At 45.6% G+C, this 10,027-nt stretch overlaps 1 pseudogene across 1 annotated transcript; it reads right to left on the reverse strand.

Moving 5' to 3' along the window:
- Nucleotides 1-6,119: 6,119 nt before the first annotated feature.
- Nucleotides 6,120-7,444, reverse strand: LOC311328986 (5-beta-cholestane-3-alpha,7-alpha-diol 12-alpha-hydroxylase-like; annotated as a pseudogene). Its single transcript has one exon. The product of its transcript is annotated as a 5-beta-cholestane-3-alpha,7-alpha-diol 12-alpha-hydroxylase-like (transcript).
- Nucleotides 7,445-10,027: the final 2,583 nt, after the last annotated feature.

The following is a 10,027-nucleotide window of genomic DNA, read 5'->3' on the forward strand; positions in this document are numbered from 1 at the left end:
TTTACTTAATATGATGGGAAAAGCACATTGACTGGATAAACTGTATGTCTGTATATAGATAAACAAATAGACAGGTATGTAGGTGTGTATACATATACACAGTATGCATGATTATGTTTGGTTAAAAATATATAATTTGTTGACAGGAAACCAAGAGGTACAAGAGAGTGGAAGAGGGGACAGGAGGAGAGGACATAGAGATGAGAGGTGAGATACCTGATGTTAGCCAAAGAGACACTACATTAGGTTATATCCTGGCAAGTTTAAAAAATAATGTGGATGGATGGATGGATGGATGGATGGATGGATGGATGGATGGATGGATGGATGGATGGATGGATGGATGGGTGGGTGGGTGTGTGTGTGTTTGTAGCTTATGTTTATGTTTTGTTAATTTGTGGACAGGAGATGAAAATGGACACCACGGTGGAGGAGAGGTGACAGGAGGAGACCAACATGGACAAAAGACAGGAGGAGAGGTGAGAGAAGGAGACCAACATGGACATCAGAGTGGAGGAGGCCAGGCTGGGAGAGAGGTGACAGGAGGAGCTAGTCTCATGTTTCTAATAGATGGTGTGTTCTCATCAACATTCACTTAAGTTGTGTCCTCTCTGGATGACCTCCACTGCTCTCAGTTAAAGATGATATTAATCCAATATGATGTGTGTTCTTTATAGATCTAGCCTCTTAATTCTGCTCTCAAAGTGCACCAGATTGAAGCACCACAACTAAATGACCTCGGTATTACAAAAATCCTGCGTACGGCCCTGGTCCTGAATGTTTCAGAGGCCAGATGATGACCTCCTTCTAATCAAGGAGCAGGTGTTCATAATTCTGTCTGCATCACTACACTGAGGTGACATTTTGGTTGTACCGTCTGATCACAACACTAAGAGTTCTAATCTAATTTTTTAACCTATCTGTCTACATATCTGTCTGTCTGTCCATCTCTATCTTTCATTGTCTGCCCCTGTTTTATTATTGTATCCGAGGCTTCACGTTTGGTGATGGGACCTCAGTGGGTGAGAACAGACATGCTGAATAGACATAAAGATCTAGGCATGGGCAGCATCTTTCCATCCATTTAAAAATATATATGTATTATTTTATGCCAACCTACATTCAGTCTAGCCCTAACCCTAACCTCTTAGAGTGCAGGAAGTGTCGGCCAGCTGTGTCATGTGTGTGTGTCTCCATTCTCAGCGTCAGTACATCCAGTTTGATAGTTCACCTGGGCCAGCAGACTAAGCAGAGCCTCGACCCAAACAGGTTGTCCTGAATGGTCTCCCAGGTCCGCCTTGTACAACTGAACTGTCAGCCCAGTGTTTCAGTGTGGTCTTCAAGCTATTCAATAAAACCTGGAGAAAATGATCTGTATCTTGTCTTTACACTTACAGCACACATGCTGCACAAATGATGACCTTAATTGTATGACACTTGTTTTGTAAAATGCACAAGGGTATCTCTAACTTGGCTAGACTGTGGATGTGGTGACTAGTCCAGGCCAGTCAGCATGGTATAAGCTGCATACAGGTGAGCAGAAGCTGAAACGCTTGTTCCTTGGCTAGGACCAAGGCAGCTTGCCAGCAGGGTCAGGCCTGTGCCGGGAGGTTAGTACATTAGAACCCCCTTAGGCGGGCTGTATGTATCCTAGGTTCTCAAACTTATATTTGTGGTATAGAAAGGTAGAACCTGCTTGCTTGGTTATGCAAGTGTGTGTGTGTGTGTGTGTGTTTGTGTGGTACTGTTGATTTTCCTCCACACTCCTCTCTCAGCCATATGTTTCCTCTATGTGGATCTGAAAACAGTGATAGGGATTAAATTAGGTTGCTAAGAGAACTGCTAGTCACCAGAAGCATTCAAGAACATAACCCGTGCTGGAATACTAGTGTATGAACAAATCAATACAAGTAGAGCACATCTACTGACAGGCTGGCTGAATGACTGGAAGACTGACTTGGGACCTCCACTGAGGGCATCCCAGTCCTGGCTATGGATCAGTAGGCTAGTGATGCTCCCCTGCCCCTGGGCTAGTGTAGACCATTGCTAGCCTCTACCCACAAGCCATTACATTGATCATAGGCCTACTAAGAGAATACAAGGGGAGTCTTGGTAAGGCTTTTATCAGGGAGGTTGATGGATTACGTCTTTCAAACTACATGATTTGCATTAAAAATATAATCTCTCTCTCACACACAATCATCTAATCCAGTCAATCTAACTCCATAACAAATTGCATTAGGCCTACGTAACTAGCAAGCTAGCAAACGAAGTCAATGTAGACAGCTATCTAACTAGCTAGCGTCATTTCCACCATGCCCCTTCTCCTAAGAGAAAGGCGATTCGCCAAATTAAAAAGTGATTGACAACCGTTTCAGGCGAAATGAGTTTTGATTGACAAGACGATTGTCAGTCTCTGATTGGCCAAAGTAGAAATTGATTGACAGTTGACCCGCCCCCTGGAAGTCTCTGGGCCTGCAGAGATACACACTTGGAAAATTGAGGGGTCTTCTACAGGGCAATAAAGTGGGATCTCTGTATAAAAACGCCTAATGAGAAGCAGGGGGCTTGATACCACAAGGGAACATGCATAATGGGTGGGGGACAACATGTTTACATGTGTACAGTACTTGTTGTTGTTGGCAACCCCGCCCCAATAGCGGACCTAGGACTACAACTGGCTAAATTGGCTCTGATTGAGAGACCTGTGCCACTGATTGTTTGATTGGTTTCCATCTGCCTCGTTAGTATGTTTACAGTATTTCTAGCCTACATGTACAGTAGCTCCCATCTTGTTCTTTGTCTGTTCCATTTGCTGTAGCTGTGCATAGTCCCTGGTGTTTCCGGTGCCATCTTGTAAGTCTGTAAGTTTATAAGGTCTGTCTTTTCTTCTTCACTTGTCGAGTGTATACCTTGGTTTTATTGTTTAGTCTTTGGTTTTGTGAAAACTGCTGAAACCTCAATGCACCTGTGACAGTTACATGCAGCCCTTGTGATTGCTTAAGTCAGTATGAAACCATCTATGGCTTCTCACATGGCAGGTAACTCAACAAGAGTTCAAGCCCAGGGGGGATGCAGAATAAAAATGCTAATACATGTACAGTACATACTCAGGCATTGTGCTGTGACATGATTTTTAAAAACTTATTTATGTATTTATTTGTAGCTGTTACCGTTTCTTCATTTTGTTTACATCTCTTCATCTGACCAGCCTGTTGTCTGCTTACATCTCAATCAGTCCCACCTGTGTTCAATTCCGTCAATCAGTGAATCCATGCTCAGTCCAGAGTCCCACAACTCATTCCCATCACAGTATGTACTGTAGGCCTACTAATATGTTCATCCAGGATTGCTACAGTGTAAATAAGCTGCGACATTTATCATTTTTTACTTAGAGCTATCTGAAGCCAGCCATGCTCTCCTCATATTCACTGCACATTCCTGCTCAATAAATCTCTAATGTTCATGATTTAAAAAATGACATTTTCATGACATGGTAGATGTAGTGTGAAATGTATTGTGTGCCAGAAACAACCACAAACAACCTCAGATCACAACACCAGATTTAACTTTTCTCCATTTCCATGGTGGCCTGCTATACACTGTCGAACAGTGTCACAATATGGATTAGAGCAGGGGTTCCAACCTTTCTTCCCCAGAGCCCCCCACTTACACCTGATGGAATTTCCCCCCCCCCCCCCTCCAAATCAGTGTGAACGTCCAGTCTGTGTATGTTTGTGTGTGCAAATTACATCAGGCGTAAGTGGGGTACAATTAAGTGCTTCGCCAATGTAGCAGGAATATTAATGTTGACACGATTCATAGTCTCTGATTAATTTGTTGAATTTATATGATATTGTAGTGCCGTACATACAAGGCTTTTTGGCCCTTCATCAGATATAATCATGTATTTTGCTGTGTGACATGTCAATAACATGATTCTTTGACAAATATTTGTCTAGCTAATATTAGGGCCTCAAATTATCTGAGGTCTGGCGCACCAAACAGAACAATAACAAGACCAGACTGGCTCACTAGTCACCAGACACCAGTCGTCTAACAGGGTTCTTATCACAAACATGCATCAGCAGATATGTGTGTTCTGATTGGCTGTGTGACAAGCCGCTGTGTGTGTGTGCCTTGTTTTCTCTTCCACAGTTCAAGTTCTGCAGCCTGTTCAGCTATGAGGACTGGGGGAATCATCCCAAACTCCTGCTTCTGCCCGGAAAGGCCAAGCAGCAGGGACGCTGTCAGGGGATGAGCTTCACAGTGAGCCATCTATCAATACACACACACACACACACACACACACAAACACTCACATAGACACCAACAGACACACACACACACACACACACACACACACAGACTGACACACACACACACAGACAGACACACACACATGCACACACACACATAGACTGATACACACTCACACACACATGGACACACACAAACACACACATACTTTAGGAGCAGCAACCTTAGCTGGCAGCATCATCTCTGTCTCTCTCTCTGTCTGTCTCTTTCTCTCTCTTAATAAACAGTATAGAGGAGAGTTCCCTATGGTGACAAAGAAAGGGGCACCATCATTTTTTTTCTTCCGTTGATTAAACCCACCCCCCTCATTTCTCTTCTATCTCAGTACATGCTCAGTTATGGGGTTGGCAAGGAGGTCTACAAACAGGTGAACACTAGACTTCTGTACAGACTTATTAAGGAAATTATCAATCAATCAATGATGTGTGTGTATGTGTGTTTGTTTGTGTGTGTGTGTGTGTTTGTTTGTGTGTGTGTGTGTTTGTTTGTGTCTGTGTGTGTGATTGAAACATCTAGTATGTCCCTAGCACGTCTGTAACGTCTCTCTCTCTGTCTCTCTCTTCCTCTCTCTCTCTCTCTCTCTCTCTCTGTCTCACAGACATGCTCCTCCATCCTCATGGCTTCCTCTCCATGGCCGATGACATCATAGTGGGGATCTTGTTGGGGTTTGCGTCCCTGTCTGAGTAGCCAGTTCTTCACTGGCCTGCCGTCCTAACGGTCACCTGGCTACATAGTTCTGAAGCTGTGCTGGCGCACCCCCTGAAATTGTTGGCGCCCCCCTAAGGGGGGCCTGGACCCCAGGTTGGGAAACCCTGGATTAGAGCATACTTAAAGGTGACAAAGGTCATTTGGATACATTCATTAAAGGTTTATAGGCTGTTTCCCTCTCGGGAAGGCTCACACAAAACATTCATATGTTCAGTTTTAATGTTTATTGCAATGGTGATCTAATTTATCGAAATTCAGTTTTTAATACTGTTATAATAAAGATGATAAGATATGAGTGAATCTACGTATAACAGTTTTCACAGTAACATGATGATCTAAAATACTTTATAATTGAATATGGCAACATTTCAAGCATAACCTACTGTAATGATGAACGCTACTATGAGTTTAGACAACAGGGAGGAACAAGGTGCTCAAAAAGTGAAATAAACCATTAGTGTTGTTGGTGCTCTTGGATCACTGGGAATGGAGGCAATATCCAAAAACAAAAGTAGATCCAGGCACTCAGAATAAGTATTCGGAAAGGAAGTGGTAATGTTAAAAAACCTTTAAAGTCGCACAGAAACAGACGTTTGAGATCATCTAACTTCCGTAGTTTTACGTATTTCCGATGCAAACAAGCTGTGAGGGTGGGACATATGTTTAGAGGAATTTTAGACAGATTCGATAGCAGGATAGCGTTGATTGACAGGTGGATGTTGTGAGATTATTGGCCTAAAATCTAAGGTAACTGTTGTCGTCATTGCACGTGACCTACCGTTTTCCAGGAAGTAAGAAATGATATACTTTGATATACGATTACAACAAAAGTAGAATTTTGTAATTTTTTTGGCATACATCGTTGAATAGGTGAACACTATGACCAATTATGTGAACCAAAATGGGACAGAATGCTTTCTTCACTTCAGTGCGACTTTAATGTATCAGGCTTACATAATTTTAAAAAGTCAACATGTTTCGACCTTGTCAGTCTTCATCAGGACATGTTGTGCGCTCAAACAAATTACCCCTTAAATATTCACTCACTACTGTGAGTTTGGTTAGATTAACAACTAAGTGTGCTTTCAAACCTAAAACTTGAGCCTGTACCTAAACTGATGACTGAAGCATGTTGTATTTCTCAGCTTCTTCCCGCCCTTGTAGAAATATTTTTTCTTGCCCCCGTCTGGTGTGAGGAAACAGTCATATTTGAACGTGAGCGGATCGGGGTGGATGTCTGGGTCCACCTGAACGGCGGTGTAGGGGAAGAGGGCCACCCTGTTGCCCCCCCTGAGGTGGTACTCTTGTCCGTCGGCCATCTTGAGGCTCATGTCCTGGAGCACAGCCCTGGTGAGGACGGGGGCGGCGGTCAAACGCAAGGTCTCCTCCACGGCGCTGTCCATGACGGGCATCTTCTGCAGCATGTCCCGGGTCAGGTCGATGAGCGGCCCACCACGCCTCACTTCCTGCCCGGCCTCCTTCAGCACGTCCTCCAGCTCCGCCCGGACCGCCCTCATGGCGTAGGGGTGCTTCATGAGATAGAGGAGCAGCCAGAAGGCTGACGGCCCCGTGTTACCCTGGGACGCCCACAGAAGCAGGAACATGTACCTGTCTTGCATGAACTCCTGCATACCGTGCTCCTCCCTAATCTCCTGCTGATCGCGCACCCAGCCGCTGACGTCGTCTTTGGTGCTGATCTTATGGACCGACAGCGTGTTCCAGAACAGCCTCTTCAGACGTTCCACCTCCATCTTCTCCGACGGCAGCAGCACCCCGTAGGCCAGCTTGGGGAACAGCTGGTCGTACTTCCGGAACTCAGAGAAGAGCTCCCCGAGGACTTGGGGGTCTCATTGCCGAACAGAGCTAAGAAGCCCGCCCTGAAGACGATGTTGTAGCTGTAGTTGAAAAGCCCGTCCTCCATCCAGATTTGATGGTCCTCGCCTGCCCCCACACTGTGCAACATCAGATTCTGAAGGTTATTCATCATGGCATGTGTCATGACCACCAGACCATCCCCCATCAGGTGCTTGTTGCTGGATATCTGCAACATCTTGTGCTCATCTTCGATGTTGGATTGGTAACCAAACACTTTCAAAACTAGATACTTCGCAAACTCGAAAAAGTCCAGCTTTGTGCGGGCTTCTTTCACAATAGTCCCAAAGGAAAATGACTCTGTGACGAATGTGAAATAAAAGCCCCCCAGCAGCACTGTGAAAATATCCCCATGTTTCCTTTTCATTCTCTCCAGGAACTTTGCAGTGTCCCTGCGAAACTCCAGGACATGGCCCAGCCAAGGAATGGGTCCCTTATCTAAGGGGGGTTCCCCGGGACGCCTCTGACGGAAGGTCCCCAGGAGATAGAGTCCTCCAAGGAGGAAGGCTAGCAGAGCAAGCAGGAATGGCAGCAGAAAGCCCATCGTCCTCTCCTGTGCTACTCGCAGAGCTAATCTGTTCTCCAGCTCATATTCCTCTGTATTAGTCAAACACTGTGCTCAGGGCTGAAAATTAACACCCGCCAATGGCGGGTAAAATTTCCATTTGGCGACTACATTTCAGAGGCTATCCGCCACGCTGGCGGGTAAATGTTTGTACCAATAGAGTCATGTAATAAAGTATGCGTGCGATGTCGCCACATCCATGCCATAGACCGGCGTTCTGTTTGTTGTGTGTTGCTCCACCGCTGCACCAAATAAAGTTTTCAGTCACATGACTGTTGCGGAGCCTCGCGCACTAGGAGAGACTGGTGACGCGAGGCTACTCGCGCACAGAAAATCGTTCACATTTACCTCAGAGGACGCGCGCTTCTACAGTCAACACCTACAGTAGATGTGTACATCCTGTCTCTGGGCTTCCATAGCATACCAAGCCACTGTTTCTCAGAAGGGATGTCTTTGATCGCTTGTCATGTAACTTATAAACTCTGAAGACGGTACTGGTTCCTCCTTGACTGACTTCACTGGTCATCCAGCCATAGGCCTAGTTTTAGGTATGGACGCTATGGACATGTCCATACCAAAGCCACGGGAACACGAATTGTCCCTACCAAAAATAATACAGAGTGAAAACTGTAGTTTTTAATTACCATTCACAACTTGCGAGGCAAAACGGTTGGGAATTAAGGCCTGGTTGACAGCTGCGTTCAGCAAGCTATCCAATCAACAATGTACAGTAGCCTACTTCCCCCCCTCCCTCCCTCCCTCTGTGACCCAGCGAGGGCCTCGCGAGCTCAGCAGCTCGCAGCACATCGAGCATCGACTGTCGGCAACAGCGGGAATTTTGATTAAGCAGAAGTAAGATTGAAGTTATTGAACAATAGGGAATACAATATGTTGACCGACAATTATTTTTCTGTACAGAGTTGTATCAATGATAATAGTTTAGTTTGCGTCCTACTAAATGCCTATGTAAACTGTAATGTTAGTGCTGGTGTTGCAGCTCAGAGCTGTACGTATTAGCTATAACGTTAGGTCTCGTAAACGTTTGCTGAGGCAGAGATAAGGTGCTGTAATGTTGTCATAACAGTTGTCTTTAGCTAGTAATAAATCAGTTTTGGTATAACCGTTGCAAACTCCTAGGTTTGAGCAACTACCTGGGTTCACTCGCCCACTGAATTGCATAACAGGCTAAACAAACGAGACGTGTTAGGGTTTGAGGCTGGTGGAGGTAGGACCCAAAAGCAGACGGCAGGCAAGCAGCTCAGGTTCAAAAATATGGGTTTTAATATCCAAAATAATACCGGGAGGAAACGCAGGGGAAACACGCACTAACATTGACAATGAACCGACAGAGAACAAAGGAAACAGGAGGGCATATATACTCAGGGAGAACAATCAAGGAACAATGTACAGGTGTGCAACAAGACATAACGAGACACAGGTGCAGACAATCACCCAGACAAGGACATGGAGGGATTCCAACAAGACACCAACACAAGGACACAGGAACAAGGACACAATGGAAGGGAACGGGGAACGAGGCTGGGACAGGGAAAGGGACCGGGCAGAAGCAGAGGGGGGAACTAAAGGGCCAGGAGAGGAGGGACTTGAGTGACGTGAGACTAGTGAGGGGACAGGTGTCTAGAGCTGGGGCTGGGAGGACACAAACCAACATAGAAGACAAGACAACGAACACAAGACCAAACACACAAGGAGGTAGAACAAAACCAAGTGACAAAGTGTACAATAGTCTCTGGGGGCAGTGCAGGGGCAGTCACCGGGAGAGGTGCTCAGGGTCCAGGAAGGTCCAGGGGGCACAGGAGCTCAAGGCCAGGATCAGGGGGTGAGCAGGGCGAACCAGGGGCCCGGGCAGGGGCGAGGGTCCGGACCAGGAGCGAGCAGAGTGGACCAGGGGTCCGGGGCGAACCAGGGGTCCGGGGCAAATCGGGGGTCCAGGGCAGGAACGCGGGTCCAGACCGGGAGCAGGGGCCGAGCCGACTTTACATAATGACAGGCTGTGAATATGTTACAGTATATGTATTTTGTTCATAAACACATAAAGACCATGAGGTGAAGGCTTGGATCATTTATATCTCATATTTGTGTAGGGTTAGCTAGTGGAAGTGGAAGGAAGTGAATGGAAATGAATATTTGAATTTCTATGAATTGCAATGTTTCTAGGCATCGAATTAAACTACTTTATTTGAAATTTTACTTTGGCCTCTTCCTTAAGCATGTATTCAACATAATACTATTATCTGAATGAAAAGTACTGAAACAGATGTATAATGTGACAAAAAAGGCAATTTATTATTTTGGCCGGTAAAAAATATACTTGGCCGGCGGATTTTTTCATCTACCAGTCCCCTTGGCAGGTGAGCCAAAAAGTTAATTTTCATCCCTGACTGTGCTCCTCCCCCTTGCACAACAGATACCCGAGTACTCCAGACACTACGTTCTTTAACAAGTTGTCTTCAAGACCCTGCCATGGCCCTATCTCTAAGCACAGCTGATGCCAACTTTTCTGCACTGAAATCGATACATTTCAGTGCGCAACACCATGAA

This window comes from Borostomias antarcticus (assembly GCF_949987555.1).
Source record: "Borostomias antarcticus genome assembly, contig: scaffold_126, whole genome shotgun sequence".
Taxonomy (NCBI): Eukaryota; Metazoa; Chordata; class Actinopteri; order Stomiiformes; family Stomiidae; genus Borostomias; species Borostomias antarcticus.